The sequence below is a fragment of the Takifugu flavidus genome, chromosome 22 (assembly GCF_003711565.1).
Source record: "Takifugu flavidus isolate HTHZ2018 chromosome 22, ASM371156v2, whole genome shotgun sequence".
Lineage (NCBI taxonomy): Eukaryota > Metazoa > Chordata > Actinopteri > Tetraodontiformes > Tetraodontidae > Takifugu > Takifugu flavidus.
This window is the reverse complement of record NC_079541.1, coordinates 2,176,697-2,202,833: the sequence shown is the minus strand read 5'-3', so window position 1 is coordinate 2,202,833 and position 26,137 is coordinate 2,176,697. Positions and strand designations below refer to the sequence as shown.

The window sequence follows — 26,137 nt, the reverse complement described above, 5'->3', positions numbered from 1 at the left end:
GTGTGACAAACTAACAGGCACCTGTGCTAACGCTGTCCTGTACCTGCTGACATGGAAGAGAAAACCAGCAGGTGCGTGTTTTTACCTATTAACTTTAGAGAAATAATTGTAGCTTTTCTGAGGACTGGATCTGAATACACAGGGAGCCTAATATCTGCCTAATATCAGGGCTGACGTGACAGAAAATGATTAAAATCAAGCAACGCACATTGATGCTAATTTTCATGACATGGGTTGATCAAAATGATCCTGCAAGAGGAAATAAAACTAAATACAAATAATAGACATTAACAGTAAAAAACCCCAAAACCCTGCAATTATACTGATAGAAAAGACACACGAGCACTGAGGTGTGCACATAGCCCCGAGGTCATAACCCTGTCAAGTGTGTCCTTAATGCTGATGTGACATGTGATCAGAACCCTGCAGCTGGATCCACACCGAGTAACCGAACATTCATCTGTCAGAGATGTTTTCACACCAGAAAACCGCCCGTTGGAACGCGTTATCAATTATATTCAGTTTGGCATCGTGTTTAACATTTAAATATATCCTCGATAAATTTCCTTCGGATGAAATCAAAGTTCAAATCTGATTTGTATATTTTAAAAATGTCGGAAATATACATTTTTTTGTGTTAAAAATAACCGATACAAATGCACATTAATTAGAATTTGATTTAATTTTTTTGCTCACACTAACTTCACAGGAAATTATTTTATAAAATTTACACTCTTCTACTATCAAATGTAATATTTTATTTATTTTATTTTAGCATACATGAATTAATTTTAATTGTTTTATCAAATAGGCTAATTATTTTTATTTTATTTTTTATTGATACAAGCTTCGCTTTCTGCAACATTTCGGAAAAAAAGTAATAAAAGTAAACTTGACCAAGTCTCACACCCACACACACCGTCTGTGTGTTATTATTATTTGCTCTTTTCAATTAGGCTTCCTGTTTGTTTCTTTACAAATTAAAAGTCATTTTTTAGACAAAATACTAAACTGCTAACTTCAAAAAATAGTTCCATCAATTTGGCCTGTAAACTGTAGGATCTTTACTTTTTTACAGGGTGAATCTTGATAATACAGACATGCACTTGTGTGTGTGTGTCTACGTGAATATGAGCATGTGAGTCTATATATATATATATATATATAGACTCACATGCTCATATTCATTATATGTGTGTGTGTGTGTGTGTGATTGTTTATACGTATATCAGTCTCTGAGTGTGTGTGTGTGTGTGTGAGAGTGTCTTTATGTATATGAGGTGGCTGGAGTGTGTGTGAGTGTGTGCTCAGAGGAGGAGGCTGTGCCCTGTCCTCCTCAGGAGAAGCGTGGGAACCCCATTCATCTTGGGAGCCTGGGTTAATGGTGGGGTACACTGCATCGCCCATGTCTGGCCGTTTGCATGCGCGCGTGTGTGTGTGAGTGAGCAGTGTGTGTGTGCACGCTTGCATCTTTATATTCATTTTCCGCAGTCTTATTTTAAAATACACACACACACATATATATATATACATATATAAGTTTTGCCGATTCCGTGTGATCGATGTTATTTTAAAATAGGCAGGACTCTGTTCTAACGTCCCAAAACAGCATATTTGAAGCAATCTCAAATCATTGTGAATTCTTTAAAAAAAATTAAGTTCTTTTTTTTTTCTGGATAAAATACGAAGACGACTCCTGTGAGCCGATTGGTGTTTGCCGTGACGTGCGCCTTCTCCAAACACTGACCTTTTCTCTCTTTTTTCTCTTAAACTGCTCAGTTGGGGTCTCACAGGACGGGTCAGGAACACCTAAAGCAGGAAATCATGTTAGAGGTTCTGTGCTCAAGCCTGGAGTCACTAATGTGGGATGTATGTGGGAAGACTGGAGATGTTCTGGTGTGACTCACACTGCCTCCACTCCTACCTACTGGTCATGTAAACTCTGATGTGCTCAGGTTTTCAGCAGGATATCCAAATTAACAAGCAACATGAGATAATTCTAAAAAAAAATATATATTTCTTCGAATAAGTCGCTGCTTTAAAAAGACCGTTAAAAAACATACTGGACATTATATTCACATAATATTGTGACACCACATGTACGCAGTCACAACTTGTTCCTCTGATTTAATAATGAATGTAAAATTAATGTCAACACAGCTTTTATGAATAATGTCTAAGTCATTTTTGCACATTTTTGGAGTGTTTCGAAGTCAATTTTGCATGTTTTAGCAGTAATGCAAGTGGAGTCTGCAGTTGCATGCCGAATACCAGATTTGATATGTAAAAATGTAACAGACACATATATATACATTTATATACATATATGTTCATGCGGCGGTTCGTTAAGAATGTGCAAAAGCCCTGTATGACGCTATGTCCATGCTACACATGGCCACGTGTCAGCAATGAGCCGTTTTCAAATGTTTAACCTTTTCTTACGAAAGAACAATAATGCCCGTAGTTGCCAAAAATTAGGACTCGATGTGAAAAGACTTTAGGAGAATCGCGATTTATAGTTCTTTTCGCTTGTCGAATAAAGGGTGAGAGACATAGACAGACACTGGGGAGAGAGAGGGAGAGAGAGGGAGAGAGAGAGAGAGAGAGCGAGCTTTGTGGTGGGGCCTGGCCTTGTGCAAGCAGGCCTCGTCTGGCCCTCAGCCCAACAGTACAGCTCCAGTGTTCTCTGCTCCCTCTAAAACTGCTCTTTAGATACAGAAAAGGTAACCCAGAACCACAAAACCGCGGGCAGGAACACAGGAGAGCACACTATTTTGGTTTTGTCTACATTTTTTGAGTTTGTGTTACCTTTTCCCGACTGGTTTTCGCGGTGTCCCTTAAAGCCTCGTCGTTTTAGACAGTCGTGGCGCCCTTAAGAAAAACGCCCGGACTTAAAACACGCAAAGACGGGAACTACGTCGTGGTGCAATTTCCATCTTTGTGTCTCACAGATTTGGTCAAAAGAAAAATCTCTACACACAGAATTACCTCCACACCCACACACACTCCCAGACTTACCCACTGAGACTTCGAGGCCACTGGCACACGCACTGCAGTCAGTCAGCGGTCTGGGCTAAAGCGCCGAAATCTCCAACGCTCATTGTGCTGGATTCCCTTCGTGGCTCTGGGCAGTATGTCCACATATCCTCTCTGTAGAGAAAGGCAGAGAAGGAGCTTGGATTCAGTCACACAGCTCTGCACTCTCTGCAAGGAGTAGGCGGGCACGCCGACGAGAGACCCATTCAGAGTCCCGTAAAGTGCCAGCCTCCCTGTCTGCCTCATTGCCTTCGCTATATGTCTGTCTACCCATCTGTCTGGGCTTTACCCCAGCAGTCTGGCCACTTTACCCCAACCCGCGTTTCTGAGGCTGAAGCGACCTGCCTCTTATCTGCTAACTTCCTGTGTAATATTTGCAGAGAGAATCCGCTCGCTCTCCTCTGTCTGCCACCCCCTAGTCTGAGACTGTCAGGGCCCCGCCACAATAAGGAGGCCATGTGGGTTTCCCATGGAGTTGCGTGTTCCTCCCGTCTGGCAGTTAACAAGGCTTTGAATGAGGAATGTTAGCAAACAGAGTCGCTGAATGTCGGCTGACTGCTAAGCCGAGCAGCCAGTCAGATTGCAGCACTGGCCCGGGCATATGAATAATGCAGAACACTCGCAAGGAGGAGAGGCTCCACCTCCCATTGCTTATTTCCAACTCCACCCACCCCTCCTTCTTTTTTCGCCGCTTGAAACTCAAATGCCTTCACGGGAGCAGCGGAGCAAAGAATTAAGATTAGAGCTGCAACTTACTCTCGCAGAGTGAAAAAACAGTCCCCTAAGAGGTGAACAGTTACATCTGGTGCACCCAAGACATCCTTGGAAAACAGCTCTCACAACATACCGTAGTGTCCATGTCAATGGGAACTATATCTCACTTCTTTTTTTTTGGCTTTTTGGGTCTTTTGTTCAGAATTGGCACCTGTCCCAGAAAAAGCCCAGTTGCTGCTCCACCCTCCCGCTCCCCTTTCAGAGCAGAGAGAGAGAGAGAAAGAGAAAGAAGAGAGTAGGGGGTGAAGGAGAGAGGGTGGGGCACAAAACCCAAAATGAGGGAGAGGTTTAAAGATGGAAAGGGTGATGAAGAACGAAGGTGAAGGAAGATAAGTGCACGGGAAAACCACCAAATAGGCAGCTGAAATCAGCAGCTACGCCTAGGCAACGTTAAATCATTTAGAAGATAGAAAAATAAACCGGGGTCTTCGTTCTTGGCTTCAGGAGGACTCGCGTGAAAAGGAAGCATGGCGATCAATCGAGCGCTGCGTGCTCCATAAGCCTTCAGATCTCGGTGAGGCACGAATCGAATACCCAGATTGTGTCCCGTCTAAGTTAACTCTACACACGAAAAACCCAAACGCAACAAAAGCCAAACCAAATACATGTGACCCACAAAAAACCAAAAAAAAAAAAACAGGTTCCTGAAAATGGCGCAGCAAGGTCGAAGTAGGAGTAAAGCAAAGCCACTTGTTGCATGATATTGAGGAGCAGCTCCTGCAGAGAAAAGCTAGAGGAGGCAGAGGGTTAAAAATCCTGGGAGTAGTAAAAATCCCTCCCTCTTTTGGCACAGACCCGCTAAAGGGGAGGGACTGCCTGTAGAAATAGCAGCAGAGCATTTTCCTCTCTCTTTTTTTCCAGAGCTGCAGCGTCCTAGTCTGCCCTCTTGCATGTGGCCGGGACCCAGGGAGAGAGGAGAGAGAAGGAGGAGAGCGATGGATAGAACGAGAAGCAAGAGCTGGGAGGGGAGGGGGATTAGTGAGAGAGAGAGAGAGAGAGAGAGAGAGGTGAACTGTGAGTGGAGGAAAAATGGCTCAGTTGATGATGAAACAGGGACGTGCAGGAGTGCGTGTGCAACGCACGTTTTCACCATCGATGTGACGTGCCCATACACAAGATGGGATTGGGAGGGAGTTGGAGGGGGGGAAGGCGGTCCACTTCCCCTGAGGAGGGGAGTCACTGCAAACACTCACAAATGATAAAGGACTCTGGGACAACGTGCAACATCTAACTTTTCAGATTAATGGTGAAGAGTAACAAAATAGCCGCTGTTGCAACTCTTTTCTTAACCTGTGTCATCCTGAGGGGAATGACTCTAAAACTCCTCCGCAGACCAAAACATAAAACCTGGTTTAGCTGATAATAGGTGAGCTTTCATTCTTTTGACGATATCATAACTAAGAAAACATTTTTTTTTTTATTTGACATGTCCTCAAGGCCAGGGTGTGACTGCCCTGCCTCGATTGGAACCACCAACTGTGCTGTAAAATCCTGCAACATTTACCGCATTGCGCACGCCACGTGCAGCGTCCAGGCCGCTCTACTGCGACCTACAACAGCCGCGATCGTGCTAGCGAAAAAGAAAGGAGAAATGTTGGGCAATACCCGAACTCTAAAATGGGCTCTGCTGATGACTCTGCACTCTCCTACCTCGCCGCCTCCCCTTCAATGTCCAGCCTATTCTGTCTCCCACCCTTTCTTGTCCTTGCAGTAGCGCGGTTATAACCTCCAGTAATAAACAGCTCCGAGTTGCTAGGCTAGGTGAGCTTATTCACGTATTCTGTGTCTCTGCACTCATGTGAGCATACAGAGCTCTACATCTGCCTGCTAAAGGTTATTCACACTTCATCCCTTTCCCACCCAATTTGGTGGAATGCCCCTTAGCTGTCGGCAACAGATTCGGCCACGGCACAAGAACTACTTCCTCTCTTGTTGACGCCATTCTCCTCCCCTCCAATCTTCTCCTTCCCCTAAAGAAACCCAGAACTCAACGCAGGCAATTTTTTCCCCTTCGCTCTCCCCAAGGTAGCTGCCTCACAAAGGGGAGAGGAAAAAGGATAAAGTGTCCAAAAGAACACCATATCCATCTGATCTTAATTTTAATGTCTCGGTGAGTGTGAAACCTAAATAAATGCACCGATGTCCCACGTGTGTTTCTGACTGTTTTAAAGACGATCAGACGAGCAAGAAGCAACAGAACAACTAATATGGCCGCTTAGTTAGTCGCAGCCTCTCCTACTTCCCGACGCTCAGTCCCGGAGACCGAAAAAAAGGCATTATGCTGTGTGTGTTTCTACCTCGGAGGACAGACTCAGAGAGAAAAAGGCAGCGACAGAGAGAGTGCACTTGTCTTGCCCAACTCTCCTCAGCCTCAAATACAGCTCTGATTCCCCGTCTTCTGCTGCTCCGCGTGCTGACTGAAAAAAACGCACAAAGCACGAGTTTAACAAAACTGGCGAACGCGAGTCAAACGGTTGGGTGGTTTTTTTTGTTTCGTTTTTTTAAATCGAGATAAACCTTCGTGTCCTTGGATGGGAGAGAAACGGATCGAGCGCTTAACAGTCGCCAGGTCGAATCTTGTGACGTCACATCTCGCCACATTTTTGAGCCAATTGCGTTTCTGCGGAGATAAAAACGCCACTGCAACTGCATGCTGATTATGAATCAAACAATACGGTAAACAAGCGCATGATACGATAGTTATTTGAAGAATCTCTTCATTCTTTTCAGCTATTTAAGACGCTGTTTCTGCTAGTAAGTTGTTTACCATCTAACATGTGGCAAGAATTCAAAAAACTTGGCAGTGCCTGCTGCACCGTACGTCGTCGAGAGTTCATCTGAGGATACGACTCTGGTTTTGGCTCTGCTGCCAACTTCTGACACTGTAGCCCTCTGCAGCCTCGCCCCTGCAGGAGTAATATGTGTAATACTGCCATTGATGAAAAGCCAATATTAACAACCTCATTTAAGACAACTCAGGGGGGCAGAGCTTTTTAACGACGCGCCTTCGCCCCCTCGGGTGGAGTTACGGCCAAATTTTCTGACGGTGTGTTCAAACGCCGGTGTTATCAGAAATGGTCTCTTTCGCTTCAAAAACAAAAAAAACCCTAATTCAAACAGGGGAGTTAATTACCAAACGCTTTCCAACAAACAAACCAAGATGAGAGTGTTAATGATGCGACCGCAATGTTGCACAGTGGCAACATGGAAGAGAACCACTCACAGTCAACACGAGGTATTGTTCACTCAAACAACTGGGCTGCTGGGTGGTCCTGCTGGACCGGCACATTTACATACATCAGCAGCGCCACAAGCAGTCACTGTTCACAATTTAAATAAAGCATCAATGGTGCAAGTGCAGACTGTAGAAATTAGTGACGTCCAAACAAATATATAAATCCGGAATAATATAAAAAAAGACTTCAAGGAGGAAATGGTCACATTTTTCTTTCCTATAGCTTAATGAATTTATAAATGAATTCACTTTAAATATAAAACACTTTATATTGCGCTATAGCTTTGACACCCAATTAAAGTTGGTTAAACAAGTCCTGGAAATTTCAGAGCCGTCGTAGCTACCTGTTGGGATGGATAACAAACATACTGTTGGCACATTCCTGACGTTTGCGTCACTTTTACAAGGTTGGGGCTGTTTGTGAATGGCGTCAACTCAAAAATATAACAGCCTGTTGTGTTGCTACGCAATAATTTACAGCCTTATACATAATCACGCCGGCGCATGACAGCGTACCATCATGCGAACCCGCTTCGGTGACCAGCGCGGGCTCTACAAGGTGGTCTAGAGAGGGGCCCCTCAGCAGCACGTGCCTCGACAACTTCTCTATTACAGCCGTGACCCCTAAGGTCAATCTTTGAAGGGTTCTGAACAAATGCCATAACCCTGAGGTCAAAAGTGTAACGCCAGGGGCAGGCCGGGGCCCCTCAGCAAAGGGAGCGTGCTGTTTGCTTTGAAAGGTAAGGATCACTAACACAGAGGCCTAATAAGGATTAAGGGGCCATCCCCTTTGGGATGTCACTTAGGGGCCTCATACATCAGTCTCTATTAACCTACTTGACCCCCGCCGGCCATTATGAGGCTACAGGTCACAGTCGCTTATACAGAAGGGCTGTTAAACGTAATGTAGCGTGAAACCTCCCTCTAACTCGAGCAGCGCCGATGACAGGCATACATTCTGCCAACAGGTAAAACATTGTTAAATGTAAAACAGATCGTATAGATGAGTTACGGCTCTCCGGGCACCGTGCTGCTGAGGAAGTCGAGATTTCAGTGAGATTTCAGGTCAGATGGGATAGTTTTCGATAGGGAAAAAAGGTTTTAATCGCATGAAAACCTATTTATTAATTTGCCTGTATGTGATTACCTTGTCTTTTGTTGAGTTTTGTATTTGTTATTAACTAAGGTACATTTTTTTCATGTCATGCGCTTTCCAATGTAGCGTATAAATCAAATTCCCCTTAATAGTTTAAAAACAGAGAAAAACAATTCAGTATTTTTTACTTTTGTGAGGAGTCGGATCAAACTTGGACCGAGCAGGGCGGCTAAGCAGGAGCAGAGAGGGACAGAAACACAAAATGGAGGACAGGAGGAGACAACATGGCGGCATGTGTGATGCAGTTCTGCACATAGTCGACTTCGGAAAATGCTATTCCGCGACAGCGTCATTTTAGCGTTTTACCTGACGCAAGCTGCTACACTACAAAGTTATTTTAGAAAAGTTGCCAAAGCAGAAACAATGCGTTGTCTAACAGAGGTTAACCCCCTCATACTCTGGGCTTGGAATGATTCTTTTTTTCCTTCGTTCAGTTGTATAATATTGATTTCAACTGTTGCGTTAAAAGTTAGGGAGGAAGAAGAGGTTTCACTTATTTCAGTGTTTAAATTTAACAAAACACAAACTGTTATTTTAAGAAATGTTTCAATGTATTCAAGTGTTCTTTCTGTGCTGATATTAATAAAGAGCTACACCCAAAAGCACTTATATAGCTTATAGTAATTGAATAAATACAGATTTCATTTATATAAAAAGAAATTTGGATGTCTATGACTGAATAATGAGTAAAGTAAAATCAAAAGTGTATTATTAACCTTGGAGTTTGCACTTTTATTCTGTGCCAAAAAAAAATCTTACCATTGGTCAAAATGATATTTCCTATCCTGTGAAATTTTTAAACAATAATTAAATTCAAAAATGAACAAATTAATTGACAGAGGATAAAAAAAAAAAACAGTTTTCCCGTGTTGTTTATCTAACAGAAAATGGATAAAAAACAAACTTCAAAATGTCTTTGTGACTGTAACTTAAGTAATATGCTGACACCCAAACAGGGATTTTTTAAAAAAAGAAATGAAGATTTTACCAGAAATAAATTCAGTTGTAGAAAAAATATTGCATACGAATTATGTAGCAATTTTATCAACTCTTCGAGTATTTTTTAAATAAATTAAAAAACCATTAATTTTCAAAGAGTACATTGCTTCATCACCATATAAGTGAATATCCAGACTTTTAAAGGTAATTTTAAAGAACTTTAGAGAGGACATATACAAAGTATAATATCAATATTTAACAAATAACCACCAGTATGCAGGTATAAACATTCTGATTTAAAGATCTTTCACATGTATTTTTTTTAGAGGAATACATAAAACCACTTTTAAAATGAACACATTTCTACAAATTCACTCAAACTTGTTTCAGCATATTAAACTTTGAAAGAGATTAGAATCACACAAACAACACTTCAGAACAAGGAGCATTTTACACACATCTAAAAAAAAAAAACAAGCTTTCATTTTCCAACAGTAAAATATTCTGAAGCAGCTAACGGATAAGTGTAACTGTCAGGTTAAAGAAAGGAGATTCAAGTGTGTTCTGAAGAGTTTGGATCACTTTAAATCTCGGGTATTTCTGTGATAATCATGAAGCCACTCACCTCTGAAAACACAGCTTCTCTTACAAAGGAACTCATTCTGCAGCAGAGCAAATGTTGGAAACCAGGGGAGACAAGACGGACCTGCGCTCACAACAGTCGAGTGTCCTCTACAGCTTTTAAAACAACCCAAAAGGATAAATACCCAAAAGCCGGCACTTTGACAGCTTTGCAGCTCATCCCTTTTTTGCAGCTCCTCTCTCATTAAAGTTGAGCAGCGCTGTGGGAGAATCAACGTCCTACTTTCAGTTAACCATGAGACTTCCCTCTCTAGGTCATTTTTTCAATTACAGGTTTATTAGAAAAGTTTGGTTTCTAATTTAGAACACAGTGTCCACCGTGAGGACATTAAAAATGCCATTACTGAAAAATATAACTCCAGGGACACATAAACACCCCCTCATCTGCAAAAAGGCCTTTAACAAAAATATTGACAGCGTGGCGCGTGTTAAAGCTAAAACAACAATAATACGGCGGACCTTTCTTGTTAATGTTGAATTAAATGCATTTTCATTGGCGCAAATAATGTCTGATGATTTTCATATCTTAAACTTACCACACACACACACACTGATCACCAGGTATTTGCAGGTCACGCGTCGGAGTTCTATCCTAATTTATCGTGACTAATTCTTTGCGTAGCTCTTATCGATCACCAGCTCGCAGCATCACGCAGGTCTTCAAATTCACGCAGCGATGCCACCTCTTAAAGGGTCTGGACCTGCTGTCGGTTCAAGTTTAATGCCACGTCACAGCCTCCACGGGCCTGCGTGACCTAGCTCGGCCCAGATACGAGTCCTACGCGCCCCGCTGACACCCCCCCTTGGAACCATAGGCCAAGATGTCATACCAGAAAGGTGGTGCTGGAAGATGAGCAGTGATGTTAAAACATGGCTGATTTAGGTGTAGCCTCTTTGTCTTTTTAAAAATCTGCTTTTTGTCTGCGTGGCAGCATGTTTCACTCACTCGTATTCATTTGAGCTGAGCAAGGCTTCACGAACTCTCCAGAGAGTGTTTGTCGGATTTTAAATCGAGCATACACTCTCTGTACACACATTTTATTCGGCCTTCTCCCTCCCCCCCTCTCTCTCTCACACACACACACATGTACACAAATGTCGGGGGTTTTCTGGGGAACACAGGGGACAGCATGTGCACGAGCATTCCTACACGAAAGCAATTAATTTCATGTAGACTGAAAAGGATTCTTAATTCAAACGATATTTTTCTTAGTCATTTCTTAGTGCTAGTTTATGGCTGATGAGAAAACGTGATGGATGGTGGGTGTGAGCTGATCAGGGATGTGCCTGTAGCGTGTCCTAAATTAAAAGCTGCTACGGACCGAAGCATTGCAGAACTTTAAAAACTGTTCAGTGTTGAAGCTACTGATTCACTGGTCCTTTTTATAAATCTGGCAGAGAAGGAATCTGATTTCCTTCGTCTCCTCTCCTCAAACTTTATGCCAAATGAACAGAAATTAAATCTTAAATAAGCAACATTGGACCTGACACACAGGACCGGCACAGCATTTTTAAAAATAATCTGTAAGTTCTCATGGTTGATGTGAAGACTTGACCGACGTCTTCAATTCAATAAAACAATTGCCTGATCAGTTCATTGAATCATTAATTTTAAATAAACAAGATGTAATTGAAGTACAGTTATAGTTACAGTTACATCTAGATTTACGTTTTCTTCGCCTCAGAAGAGGCTACAGAACAAACAAACAAGTAAATCCTGAGTATATACCCTGCTCTAGCATTAAAGCAGCTTTCCTGTTCAGTTGGTATTAACTTGCTCCGGTCTCTACTGCAGTCTAGCGTCTGGGGAAAAGAGACTCTGGCTCTCAGGGGTTAAGATGCTAGCAGTCATGTGCCTGTCGGCTGCAACAAAAGCCTGCCTATGTAGGGTGCATACAGATGGAGCGAGTTCCTTTGTGTGCAGTGTTTCACACGTCGCAGCCTCTGAGCTGCCAGGTCTGGCTCTCTGGGCCTGGCTGCAGGCCTGGCTGTGCTAGCCTAGCCTGCGACACCTAACGCTGGGTTTTCGTGTCGCCTCTCTTTCCTTAAAACAAAAGAGCAGGAATATTTCAGAACAATAACAGGACAGAAGTCCAAACAGTCCAGGCTGCGCGGCTCCAGCAGTCATGCCAAAAACACGGAGCCGTAACCAGGCTGGGATCGGCGTGGCAAAAGGGACTGTAAGAATGCGTCAGCCACAAAAATATTTTTTTCACACCCTTCCCTGCTCTCTGTCAAACACTGACAAAACAAACACAAGAAAACTACTTGTCATGCACTGATGTTAACATTGTGGAGGGACATCTTAACTGTGCTTCCAGCTGTCCATCAAGTCTGCACCACTGTCTTTAGCAGTATATTCTATTAGAACAAGATATGTTGCACTGTGTCATGTTCCACTTAGTAGGCATGAATCATTTATGTAATTTTTGTTTCTAAATGACTCATCATCCACGCTAAAATATCCCCAATCTTAAGGTGCTGTAAATGCAAATATAAGCTCGAGTCCACCTTTCAGATAGACAAGGATAGAGGATAATCCACTCGGGTATTTTATCCATTTTGCAGGTTAAAAATCAAAACAGATGAACACCGTTGAAAGACGCCGAGGGTTCGTTTGGGCGACGATGTGTCAAACTGCAGGTTCAGATTAGCTGCTCCACGAGGTAACATTCTTGTGTCGTAAAGACTCGTAAGTATCCAAATCCCTCCATCAGTCCAACAAGCTGCCCTGTGTTATAAGCAAATCAGTGTCAGTAAGGTTCAGCCCGTCCTGTCACCAGGTGTGAAATAAAAGACCGTGTACGAACTTATGTGTCTACAAGCTACATAAAGCAGTTACATACTACCGATCTATAATGGACAACCACAAGAGCAGACATTAGGGAGGGCAAAAAAGCTTCCCCTAGTGTTAGTTTTCTGCCAGGGAGTCCCTATTGACCTGTTAAACCTTTGTGACTGGAACAAATGCAAATGGCGCTGACTTGTTCACACAAAATACTAAAGGCCCATTCATACGAGGCCCCGGACCACAATGCAGCAGTGGCCGTGCGCTATGTGGAGCGGGACAGCCCCCCAGTCTGAGAGAGCGAGACACAGATTCTTTTAGCCATTGCACAGTTTATTGTGGTTGTCTGGTAGACAGCAACCATCTACTCTCATTATTTCTTCTTGATGAACACACACAAGATATAGAAGCCTCACGCCTCATTGTAAATCTCCCCAAATTACCAACGCAGCTACGCTGACGTGAACTTTACCCCATTGTGGCAGAGTCATGCTTCATTAATCAGACTGATTCATCCACTTTTGACTTTTGCCTAGAATGCCCTTTGAGGTGACGCATTGGTGTTTTTCTCTAGGAACACATTTCTACCACGAGTTAATCATTAAAAAAAACAAACCTTTTTTTTGCATGTTCTCTGCAAGTTGTTGATTAGACGGAGCGTGAGGGTGACTTGGACGAGCACATCTGGGGAACACCTGCCGGAGCCAAGCTGCCCTCCGCTACTCTGTTTCATCAATTCAAAGGTTTTATCAACAAACTGAAAATTGCCGTTAATGAGCAACGTCCTGCAAATGCTCAAAGACTACTGTCAAAGAAGTAACGTGAAGAAATACGTCGCGTTAGATATGAAAGACAAATAAAGCCTTCCAGAGGAATTCCTGTATTTTACAGTTAACTCTTTCCTTTGGCGATCCTTCACATCTAACCACTCCCATAATAACCTGTCCACCCGATGGTCTCCACCCCCCTCCACACCTGTTCCCACTTCCCCTTCAACACAGCCGCACATCGGCCAACCTTGTCTCCTGCATTGCTGCCCACGGTGGGTTTGCCCCATGTTCCAAGTATTTTTATTTTCTATGGTTTGACAGCGACTGCATGTTGTGATAGCGGCGTATTAAACTGGGCATCAGCGCTGACCTGCCGGCTGGACCCGGAGTCCCCCCCCATCCCCACCCCAGCAGTGGTCTTAAAAAGAACCATAGATTAGATCAGAACTCCCAAATGTTTCCACGAGGTGGTAAGCGGATTTCCCCCCTCTACAGCCTCTTATGACAACTGTGATGGAGATGTTGTTTCTTTAGATATCAAATCAATGAGGCAGCTTTGAAAACACTGAACCTGCTGCAACAATGACTCCATTCAGCCATGAACCCCATCATGTACTTTGTACAATAGAGATGGTAATGAAGAGCCTTCAGACGTCGAGTTAAACACATTCGATTTTAATTTGATCCAATCTGAATTAGACTGAGTTAATGTTGGATTTTTTTTTTCCGAACTGCAATGACATGAGCTCAAAAGTGTCCATTAGAAATTCCTTACAGACTTTTTTAAATCAGTCAGTCAAGGCGAGTGTGCCCTGATCACGATCCTGCCTGATGCATTAGTGCGACTGCCTCCCAAATGACTTTCCTCTCACCTTAAATGTTCATTCAAGGTCACAACTTTCCTAAAATAACAGCGCAACTTCGAAACCTGAAAGCTTTCCCCCAGCAGTAACATAAAAACTGTTATTTCTGCAAATATTAAGAAAAGTTAAGCTCATTCTTTATTGGACCTGACAGCTTGAGGAAAATATGTTAAGGCAAAGACAATAAAAAGAAAAACAGATCATTTGGACAAAAAAAGTGCCATTTTCCCTTAAAGCTACAGCATGTTCAAAACCCATGTCTTAATGATTATAAGACAAACAAAAAATATAGGTTTTGTCTGCATTAGTGGACAATAAAATACTCTTCTGTAATGTTTGCCCGTTGATTATGTGTTATAATAATACACTCTAGGCATAGGCCATCTTATAGAGCACTTTTCAAAGAATAAAAGACGTTTATCAGCGTGATTGGACTGGTCAGGATATGAATATAACAAGCTCTCTCTCACCCGAGAGGGAAACGTCACATTTGGAGGCCAGCTGAACTACAGTAAAATGAAAAATTCAGAAAGTTTCACAACCACATCTGTGGCAGCCACATCCTACCAGCAGGCATCTTTCAAGCATATCTTGATTTAATATTCCACCGAAGATTCTAATGTTTCCAAATATAGCGAGTGTGCCACAACGCATTCGGAAAAAATGGATTTAATATTCAGTATTTGGAAAGCTTTGCGTGCACTACCTTGCGTGCATGATATCCTAATATGTGTTGGTGGTTAATGTTGGAGTAAATTCATGCTGTATTTCCCCTTAATGTGTCAATATGATATGGTTAATGTTATAAAGCTCATCATTCAGGTGTTACTCAACTTTTTATGAACAAACAATTCTGTTTATTGCTCATATGGCAAAAATAACATATCAATTTTACTATTTTCCTATACTTAATGTCAATATTGATAAAATTGATGCTGAAAATTTTTGAAGAAAGCCAAGATTCGATGATGGTTTGGTGGCTGAGTGTGAATGTTTCATCTCGACAGGCTCAGAACGTTGGAATAATTTACAGACTGTCTTCACGATTTTGAAACCTCCGACCGCTTCAGAGCTGACATCACACAACCTTTTGATCAACGTCTTTATTAGATCATCCTGCAGCATAACCAGCTTCATATGGCCGCCTCGAATGACCCATTGCAATAAGGATAGTAAGCAATTTTAGCGCCTACTAAAAATGGCGCCTCGTCATCTTTAGGTGAAATATATTTTATTGTTTATTGATGTCATTCTCTGCTCTCATGTTACCCTGCTGTGTGATGGAGGCCAGGCACACAAAAGTTTCGTGCCTTGCAATTACATTTTTTTTCCCAGTCTGGAAAAAAGTCAACTTTTACAATCACTTTCTTCCCAGTCAGCTCCGATATGGCTCCGCAGTAGGAAATGAGTGGACGGAGGCTGCAGACCGACTGGCTGCTGTCATATTTCTTGCTGTGGAGCATTTATATCACTTTCTATCATCAACAATTTCATCAATACCAGTGCGAAGGCTCCAGCTGCCTATCAGACCTGTCGTATCACCTCCGTGGCTTCAACGCTGTTGTTTCCAGCCAGTATTGCAACACGCATTAAAAATCTGCAGGAACAAGCTTCTGTCGACCGAGTAAAAAGTTGCTGCTCACGCGAGAAAAAAAAATTTCTCATTAGGTTCTGATTTACAAGAAACAGCTCAATGTGCCTCGACCACATATAATAAATTATCAAACAATATAAACTGCTAGTCACATTCCCCAGCTCTGAACTTGTGAAATCAAGAATCTGTCTCCGTAGCTGGGAAAATCAGAGTGCTGCTGGAAAAGCTACAGCCTCCTGCTCACATATATTTCTGCTTATTATCATCCACGAAAACAAAACGATGCACGACACCATACGCTCAGACTGTGTGTGTTGTTGGATGTCGAAAATTCATGTTGAAACACTCTGCAACATACTGTCCGAATTAGCCTAAATTGAAAGCTACAGCCCATGCGATCAATATTAATATGGACTTTAACCGAAAAGGTGAGACAGTAGTATTAAATTTCTCCTTGAGCCCAACGTAATGTGTGTGTACCCACCAGCACTGCAGCGCCCGAGGTCCCGTGGATCCAGCGTCTCTCCTGTCCTCACTTGTCCTGAACACACACAAAAAGAGCAAATCCACAAATAAAAACGGATGTTTCATCCAGCTGTGAAAATCAATTTGTTTGTTAAGAATATCGGTCATTTTCTTACTGATACTGAAACATTTGCATACTGTATATTCAGACACATTGCAGCTGTTGTTTGAACGTCTAATAATCATAATTCGTGTGATTAAATGTTTTCTTAAGGCTTTGGCCCGTTTTCATATGCTGCACGGCTTCGTTCACGAGAGCAAAGTGCTAAATCCAAGTTAAAGCTTTACTTTTAAGTAAAGTCGACAAAACGTGACTGAACAATCCTGCGTATTAGTCATTTGCAGGCCTTTAACATTCATAACTGCCCAACAAAGAGGAACCTTTGCAGTCGGTGCGAAGTGCTTACGAGTAGAGAGAAAGGCCTTCAAAACGCTGACAGATTTATTCCGAAAATAGTTAACTAAATGTCAGAGCACATCTTTATTTTATTTTGTCAAATGTTGCCTTGGCAGTATATCGCAGACAGCTCCAACTGTAAAGTATTCTGAAAACACAGGAAAGATGCAGAGTAGGTGGTTTGACTTCAATATCAAGTCCAATTTAATAATAATAATAAAAAAATCCCTTTGTTGGAACAAGAAAATGAGATCATGAGAATCTAAGCTTTAGCTCACACTGTTTAGAGATTATTGACATGATCTGTACCTGTTTTTTGACATGAAACATGCATGAGAGCAACACTTGATAAAACTAGTCAGCACCACGCCACGACTGAAAATATCACCATTCAGTTAAGTTCACTTAATATTCGAGGCGTTGTTTTAAGGTAACCTCCTCCTTTTAAAGAAAGCTACAACTTGCAGAGTTTTATGGTTTTCTCCGCCATTTAAGTGCAAAAATACACAGCCTCATAGTGAACCAGAAGCACCGGCAGCTTTGCTCCCCACAACGTCCTGCTTCATTTACTTTCTGTGCCTCCCTGGTCCTCTCACACAGCTCATGAACTCCCCGTAAACCCGCAGAGCCCCTCAGCACGGGTGTGTAGCTGGGGTGAAAATTGCACAAAGAGTGAGAAAATAAAGCTGGAATAGTCAATCGGCGCAGAAAGTGAAGACAGGGAGAGGAAGGAAAGATTGCAGAGGGCTGAATCAATGCAGCAGCCTGGGCTCTTCGCCCCTCCCCTCTCCTTTCTCCTCTCGCGCTTCTATTTTTTTTCTCTCTGTCTCAAATGATTCACAGAGGAAAGAAAAGGCCTCTTCCCTGTCCTCAGTTGAACCCAACATCAGCTTCCTGTTAGAAAGGCAAGAAGGAAACACTGAGCAGCACTCACGCACGCACACATGCACACACACAGAGGAAGTTCTTGACTAGTGGGTTTTTTGGTTTGTTTTTTTTTTTGCTGCTAAAAAAATTAGGTCAAGCACTTCAATGCCCTGCACGGAGATGAGCAGAGATTTACATGTCATGCTTGGTGAAGGACCTAAGCAGGAAGATCATCTGCTCCTCTTGCTGCACCCTGAATGAGTGAGGGACGCTGAGAGCTCATGCTGCCAACGCACCGTCCATCTGGGCAGATGACATGGGGGTGGGGGAGGGCACACGTAATGAAATAAACGATAAACATGAAATGGGGATGAGAGCACAAAATGAGTAGTGCATGCAGGCATTCCCCACGCGCACCGTCCCTAACGCTCTGACCTTAAATGGCTTTAAAGAAACAACAATCACCAACACGTCCAATCAACTATTCATAGAAAGGGTGGATTGTGCACGACTTGATCTCAACGTTTAGAGTTTCAATCAATTGCGTGAGATACGAGGGGGCGGACGGGTGGGGGAGCGGGAGGGGAGGGCTAGCCTGTTCTGAAAACAAATGAGAGAAATTTGGGTGAATCCGTGCTTCCTCTCCATATTGGCCGCTGTCGGAATGACCAACAACAGCGCTCTGAACTGCAGGGTGGCAGGCTAAATCAGATGTAATCACGCCAATTTTGGCTCTGAGGGCGCATGCTTGCTCCTGTCCCACTGACTCAGAGTGGAGTAATGGGCTCCAGTGCATTGTGTGAGGGGCACCTGTGTTTCTGTGCCGTCCCGTCAGTAGCCAGTGGCATTTTCCTGTTCACATCGCCAGCTACGCTTTATAAACACGCAACATCTTGCTGTTAATGTGGCTCATAAAAAAAGACTAGCGCTGAGGTCATTACTATCCTCACACTGCAACCTCTGACAGCTCTGTTCCTCTTCCCGAGGAGAAAGAAAACTGAAATGGAGGGGGGAAAGAACACAACGCCATGTTTCTGTCAGCCAACACAGACCTGTTCTTGGGGGAGTGCTGCTAACACTGAATTTTTTTGTTTTTTATACCGGCCAGCCCACGAGCAGGAGCTGATCCGGCTGTTTGGTCAGCAGGCCGCGCAATGGCTTTGACAATATCTGCAGACAGGTGTGTGTGACACAACAGATAAGATCAGGAAAACAAGCAAACCCCTAAACATAAACCGATAACATGTCGCGTGTATGGTGTGATGTAACGCATGCAGAGTAAAGCTATCTGAAAACCATAACTAGGTCTTAGAAAGATCATAGAAACGCATGCAAAGAGAGTAACCTAACTTTTTTTGTTTGTTTTAAATCGTGCAGATATAGTGTGCGAGAAAACCTTGTTTACTTTAATTCGTGTAGCTCAATTTTATTTTACTCAGCTTTCCAGTCAAGACTATCATGTGAAGACAAAAGAAAAACACTTTGGGATGCTTTACCTCGGACGACACCTCCACAGGCTTTTAGCAAGTCGCAGTCAGCTCTGCTCAGGCTGCCGAATAATGTATTAAATTTAAAATAAAAAGATGTCTGAGAGGAACCCGGGGTGGCACACGGAGGGGGAGGGAACCTGCATCTCTGTCACATGTGGCGAATCAATATATGGGCTTACATCCACCGATTAGCCCAACGCGGAAGATGCAAATACCGTAATTACGCGCACGCTTATTTTACCGGAATCCCTCAAAATTGCTCATTTGGCAGGCTGCGGCGATCGGGCCCACCTCCCGATCTTTGTCTGCATCGGAGACAACAAAAGGGAAGATTATGCCATGTCTGCGCACAGAAACTAGGGCACGGAAAGGCGACCTCTTTTCCTCCGCTGCGAGGGAGAATTCGCAGCCCGCCGACCGCTCCGACCTCACGGAAGCCGTTTGGAAAATTGTAATCAAATTTGGGGATGATCAGACGAGGCTGCGGAGCTGTTAATTGTGGAAACCCACCCCCTCCTCCTCCTCGATGTGGCTCCATTCAGTCATAACAGGAGCAATATCACCAGACCCACGTCTGGGAAATAATGCCGCTGCGTGCTTTAATACAGACGCTCAGAGCGACAGCTGCGGCGGCTGCGTTGTGTTTTGCACGCATTTTCCGCAAATATTAACAGCCAAAACGTCGTAGGCAAAAATAGACACCGGGAAACTACCCACCGTCGGGCTTCAAGTTCAAGCCGGATGGTCTCTTCCTCCTTCGGACTGTCTGACTTCAAACTCCGCGGGGTTTTGTCGTCGCTTCGGTCTCGTCCGCTGTGTCCCTGGAACAAAAAAATATCCAGACAACTTCCCAAACAAGAAAAAAAAAAAAAACAAACAAAAAGTCGCGCATAGAAACGGCGGTGGACGGTCTCCCCGAGCGATTCCAGGGCAGGGAGAGAGCTGTGCTTCCCCCCGCGGTCTCCTGCGTCACTCTCCGCGGCTCTCCAGCTGGGTTCAGCGGGGACAGGCTGGCTGCGCCGTCCTGAACCAGATGCGTCGGGTTCAGCCGAGGTGAAGCCGCTGTTATACAACGAGCCAGGGCTGCGGAGCGGCGACGCACGTCTTATTCGGTGTCCTCGAAATAGAGAGAAAGAAAGAAGAACTCGGAAAAGGCGCAGCTCGGTGAAATAACGGCAAAAAAAGAGCGCTTGTTGATGAAGGGCTGCCTCTCTACACCCCCTCCCTGCCTCTATTTACCTGAATACCCTGATGTTGGCTTCCTGGAAAATAATAATTAACTTAATGACTACAAAAACTAAATCCCTGGGAAATATAAAAGGCTGTATTACAGTATTAATTTTTTTAAAGAACAAAAAAGGAGCGAAAGACTCGCCTGTGTAGCTAATAGGTCGCTTGTGGCCTAATTTCAAAGTTAAACAAGCTAGCCCCTAAGTTGATGACATAATCTTGTTAAAATGTCTATTTTAAAGTAAACAGCAGTGCTATTAAAATAATTATTAACAGATTAAAGTAAGGGTAAAGCGTTAGTTCTAACAGACGACACTAAAGCATATTTGATCAGATGTAAACACCTTTATGAAGCTAAACGGATTTAGCTCATCAGCTAATTATTTCAGTTGTATATTAACCTATAAAATACACCTAAATGTGATTAAAGCAGCACCTTTCGCGCCTGTTTTCCTCCGCTAACGAGCTCCTTTCCTCTCCTCGTCCCCCTGTAAGTTAATTAAAGTGTAATTTATGCAGCACAGGTGACACAAAGACAAGCTCGGACTCGTTCCCAAAGTGCGTCACAGCCATTTTCACGGAGGTGAGCTGAGAGCTGCTAAAAGATCAAAATATAGAGAGAAAAAACATAAAAGTGCGTAGTTGAGCAAAGTCTGAGTTATTTCGAAGACCTGGAAAATTCTATTAATATTAACACTTAATAAAGCACTTAAATTTATATTTGTGTGTGTGTGTGCAACAGGAGAGAAAACATATTATATAATATGTGAATTATCTAAACATCTATTTTCTAAACACACCGATCTTTTAAAGTAAACGTTAAATCACAGAGGACACTATTGTTGTCTGACTGAGGGAAGATCCTTTTTTAAGTACAGTTAAAACGTAATGTACATTTATTCAAGTGATTTTTTTTTAAAGATTTAACTTTTAAAGGGTAGGAATAAAACGGACTATCAACATTAATATAATTATTTCCCTTTTTTTTAAATAGGACACAGCACTCCTACCTAATAATACCTGATATTATAAATCAAAGTTGAATGTTCAGTCTTTTTTTCAACTTATTTAAATCACCTGTGGTAGATTTTTATTTACTTTTTAAGAGGATGTGTTTTTATTCTTACATTTAGACGATATTTCTGCTTCATTAAAGAACTGTTTTACATGGTGTGTGTGTGTGTGTGTGTTGATTGTGAGAGAGGGAGACAAAGTTGAGAAACTCATTTTATATGAACAAAATACATGTTTTGAATCCTAAATTGTTGTTAATTAAGTTATTTAAAACATTCTTGGTTTTTATAACTACACAAGTTATAATGGCTCGTCACACCTTATTTTTTATAGAGCTGTTTCACACTTCCATGCAAAATGTAAGTTCTGGACCAAAATATTGCTGTAATTACACATTATGGAGGAACATTTTACTCATTTGTGTATATCTTTTGTTCAAGCTGTTTTTTAGTAGTTAATAGCTACATTAAATTCACTTGTACTCTTGTATTTCAAGTATTTAGTTTCATCTGCCAATGTTTTTATAGCTTTTCCCATTATTACAAATTTTAGAAGCCGACCCCTCAGGAAAACAATAATTCGGCAGCATATCCTTTCTTTAGTTCTTGCATGAAATAATATTTTCTTCAAACACAAACCTTCCGCCTTGATATAAAAACGTTCTTTATTTTAAATGAAAACAATAAAATGAAGAAGGATCTTCTGGCATTAACAGATGATAGGTTTGCTGGGGGACAAAGTACTTTTGAAATCGAATTAAGCATGTTGCATCCAAAACCTTACACCTAAATGGACTCTAAGACTCAATATTCATTAATTTTTAATTTTATGATACTTCTGCACACACGTGACTTAAGTAAAACGTATCAATACCACCATCAATTGAAATCCACAACTTGAAGCTGCGGTATTGATATGTAAAATCTCTGACAAGGAGAGGGGAGGGTTGGATCACAGAGGATCCATCTGGCGCTGGTACTTTGCAATCAGACACTCTGAGCTCTCTCCTACCCCGTCTCAAGTCAGTGTCGATGGCAGCCGAGACAAAGCTAGCATTCTCGTCGCTTCGAGGCCCGTTTTGGTTTCATTTCAGCCCGCCGCTCTCACACACGGACCTTTCTGCTTGGAGCGCCCTGTGCTGCGAGGGCAGGGAGGAGTGGGAGGAGGCTTTATGGTGGGCCAAACTGTTGTCCTTCCCTGTTGCCCTCTCTACCTACCCCCTGAGTGCTGCTCTTTCCTCCCCTCGGATGACGGCCTGGTTTGTTCCCAGCAACGTGCTGCAGTGCGGCACCACGCCCCGACTTTAGCAGCAGAATCGGAATAATTGACCTTATTTGACTTTCGTCATTTTTCAGACCTTTGTAACCACTCTATATCAGTTTTCTTCAGTATTTTTGAATTATGGGTATTAATAAAAACTGGAAACATGCTCTGTGACCACAATAAAGCCCTGGTTCAGGCCTTATTGCTCAAAAATTAAAGCTACCTCACTTTTTCCCCTCCTCTGCAGCTGGAGCTTTTCATCCTCAGTTTTTGCCCAACTTATCATCGCCAACTTATTCATCCTTACATACCCAGTATCATTCACATCTAATCTCCTTTAAATCTGCCCCGTCAGCGTCTCAATTAGGAATAGTAAGCGTTTATAGTTTTGATCATGGCTGTGTTTGCACAGTGTAGTTTGACTAAGCATGCATGTTTTCACAGCTAGGCTCTGTTTTGGGTGGATCATAAAAGAATAATAACCTTTTCAGATGTTACTGGAAAACCTCTCATGGTCTTTAAGACACTGATTTAATCTGTAATCGCGAGTAACTCGCTCCTCTCTTATCGCTGTATTATCAGTTGTCTGGTGATTGTACAGTATGTGGCAGCTTGGTTGCCACAGGTAACAGGTCAATGATTACCCCGGAGGGCCTTGGGTGTCCTCAAGCGGAGGTCAGGACGGCTTCCCTGTGGGAGAGATGGTACAATAGTGCCATCTGTAACTCAAGGCACGTGCGTTTACCAGTGTCTTAACTATGAAACGCCCCACTGTGTTCACAGTGTGTCACTGCAGGAGCTTCCGGGTTCACTGGGTTTACATGTTTAGCTCGTGATGTGTTCAACAGCAAAGAATCTATTGGGCCCATCATGACACACAGGAAATATATATGAGAATGAAAAGGCCTGATCCTGGCAACAATGCCAGGGACGGTCGCAGTTGTGCAGCGCGATCATTAGGCCGATTCATTGAGTCTCTCCTTTAGCGCTGCCAGCATTACAGGCCTGAATAGGTGCAGATGGTGGGCAGGGGAGGCCTGTTGTTAGAATGGAAGTTAGTGGCGGCCCCGGCTACAAGAGGTAGTTTGTCGCTGGATTATGCTGCGGTGATGTCAGCCTTTGTTTTGTTCAGCTAAAATGACCCACAGCCATGTAAATGCTAAAAATGAAGCGCTCCTCGCACACACTTCCAGTCGCACCTTCTGAAAACCGAAGAACAGCGTGATTGTGGGTCACGGAGGAAGGCTCCCTCCCTCTTCATCTCTCAAAGCGAGGCTCCGCCCACCACTGTCCTCCCGCGCTCCCGTCGCTCGACCCTCCCGCCCTATCCCCTTTCCACATGACATCATCGGCACATCTGTCGTTCCAACAGGGTGCTGGTGACACAGACAGGCCACTAAATTAGCAGAGCACCATCATTCCTGCTTTGTCACTGTCACTTTTACCTCCATGCAGCATCTTTCCAAAGGCGTTCATCCCTCGCTCCTCCCTCGCCCCTCCCTCGCCGCGTTACATCCTGTAGCCGTCTGGGTAAATCTCAGCATTCCGACAATGCAGCAACAGATTTGAACAGGCAGGAAACAGCCGTTTAACTAAATGGTCCGTGGGCCCGACCTCGGCCTTGACCCGTGTGATTGTGAGCAAACGCGCTCAGTGAGGTCGGCGCTGATGCGATGTGACTCCTAACGCGTTATTCTTGTTTGACCTTGTCCGACCCCAGATGTTAGAGAGCCTGCTGTGTGTGAAGAGGTCAGAGTTGAAGCAAATGGCTTGTTTGTGTGAGAAAGAGGAAGATGAAGAGATAAGGGAGGCAATTTGAGGACTTTTTTTTAACGTTTCGGAACATTTAGAGACAAGTATACTAAAAATATAATAAATATACAGTAATTACCGTGTAGAGATGTAGGATAAAACTGGGATCAAACATCTGCACTGGGGTAATAATCCAAAGTGATGGAAATGGGAAAAAACACTATTCAGAAATGAACAGTTTCCTTTAGAAAATGATTTCCCTCCTTTTAACACAGGAAACTTTCAGGTCCCCACCAGACTTGGAGTATTTTCCTTTTCTGTCACCTGTTTATATGAGAATGCGCTAAATGAAATTAGATAAGTTGTTTAAACAGCTCCAACATGTATGATAAGAAGCCTTTGCTGTCAGTTCTCCACACTCTCAAAGAGTTTAACAGCAAACAACAGATGGGATCTGAATTCAGGATTACACAGGGGGATCAGGGGTTTTATAACAGCAAGCAAAGCTACAAAAAAACACTGTGTTTGAATAAGTAATGTTAATTTCTTATTAATGCACATTAATGGAATGTATACGGCATTATAAGATTCAAACACAAATGACATCTTAAATGTGGCAAAATCAAATGTAGATATATACTATGAACAGCTAACCTAATGATGGTTTCACACTAATGTGACAGAATATGGAAAATTAGAACTATTGTGGCTATGTGGACAGCAGGAAGGAACTAAGATGGACACTAGGAAACAGTCCACTGTTGGGTCTCTGGAACTCTTGTCCCTGGATACAACCCCCCCCCCCCCCCCACACACACACACACACACACACACCTCACAGCTCTCGAAGCCACTTTCATCCACTCCTTTTAAGGTTGATTCTGAGTTCTGCAGTAAACATTCAGCTCATTTAACCTCAAAGAAAACGATGAGACTGCAACACTGTCCGTGAAAAGCACATAAGAAAGCACCAGTGCACATTACAAAAGAGTGCACAATAGCTGCTCGAGTCATAGCATGAAAAGAAAACCGAGCTGGCGTTAAAGAGACACGCCTGCACCGAAGCAGAAGAGGGTGACCTGCAGAGCCTCCTTCTCTGGGGTTTTGTCTCCCCCTACAGGCAACAAAGTGCAACAACAGGCCAAACATTCACACTGGTTCGGACTCATCACTCAGGTAAAACAAGCTTTGTCATTAAGTGCAGCACTTTTCCTCCATTGTCTGCAGTGTTTGCAACTCTGAATGTGTTCTGACAGGAAAAACATTAAATGTCTCTACGTAGCTGGAATATATTTGGACATTTGTTCGCCTCCTGATGCCGCGAAGAAAAATGTTTTGCCTTTAAACTGAACTCAAACGCGTTCAAGATGCTCAAAAGCAGTTATTGACTTTTTTCTGCAGCATGGAAGCAATTTCCTCCCGTCGGCTTTGCTCGGTTTCATTGGATGTTCAATTTTAGGGGTGTAAATTAGATCAATTACAGACGTTTCTTTTATTGGTGGAGTAAATGCTGTCTTGCTTGTTCTGCCCAATGATTTTATTCCTTAACAGCAATATTACATAACTGTCTCAAAGGGGCCATAGTTCAGCTTTTTCATCCCACACAACTCCGGTTGTTTTACCGAAGAAAAAACCCATTTCAATCATTAATGAACACTTTTCTTCAGAATCAAATCTGGTAATTGGTGGCAAGGAAATATGCACTTGATCATCTGTCCACTTTGGGAATACAGCTCTAAAACTCTTCTGTCTTTAAAGATTCTCTGAACAGAACACAACTCACCTCCCCTTCAATATCAAAG

At 42.9% G+C, this 26,137-nt stretch overlaps 4 long non-coding RNA genes across 5 annotated transcripts; 3 read left to right on the top strand and 1 right to left on the bottom strand.

Annotated features, from left to right (window-relative positions):
- Positions 1-1,526: 1,526 nt before the first annotated feature.
- LOC130518893 (uncharacterized) lies at positions 1,527-22,475 on the bottom strand. 2 transcript variants are annotated; one of them, XR_008948159.1, is made up of 6 exons: positions 22,332-22,475; positions 19,794-20,794; positions 16,282-16,338; positions 9,766-12,513; positions 3,019-3,150; positions 1,527-1,809 (listed from the first exon to the last, which is right to left on the bottom strand). It is a non-coding gene; the product is annotated as an uncharacterized LOC130518893 (long non-coding RNA). The 2 variants fall into 2 exon arrangements; XR_008948158.1 differs by having other exon boundaries at positions 1,527-3,150.
- Positions 4,635-5,957, top strand: LOC130518898 (uncharacterized). The gene is made up of 2 exons (XR_008948165.1): positions 4,635-5,176; positions 5,248-5,957. It is a non-coding gene; the product is annotated as an uncharacterized LOC130518898 (long non-coding RNA).
- Positions 6,351-13,490, top strand: LOC130518897 (uncharacterized). Its single transcript, XR_008948164.1, has 3 exons — positions 6,351-6,486; positions 12,351-12,474; positions 13,212-13,490. It is a non-coding gene; the product is annotated as an uncharacterized LOC130518897 (long non-coding RNA).
- LOC130518895 (uncharacterized) lies at positions 20,055-21,568 on the top strand. The gene is made up of 2 exons (XR_008948161.1): positions 20,055-20,188; positions 20,737-21,568. It is a non-coding gene; the product is annotated as an uncharacterized LOC130518895 (long non-coding RNA).
- Positions 22,476-26,137: the final 3,662 nt, after the last annotated feature.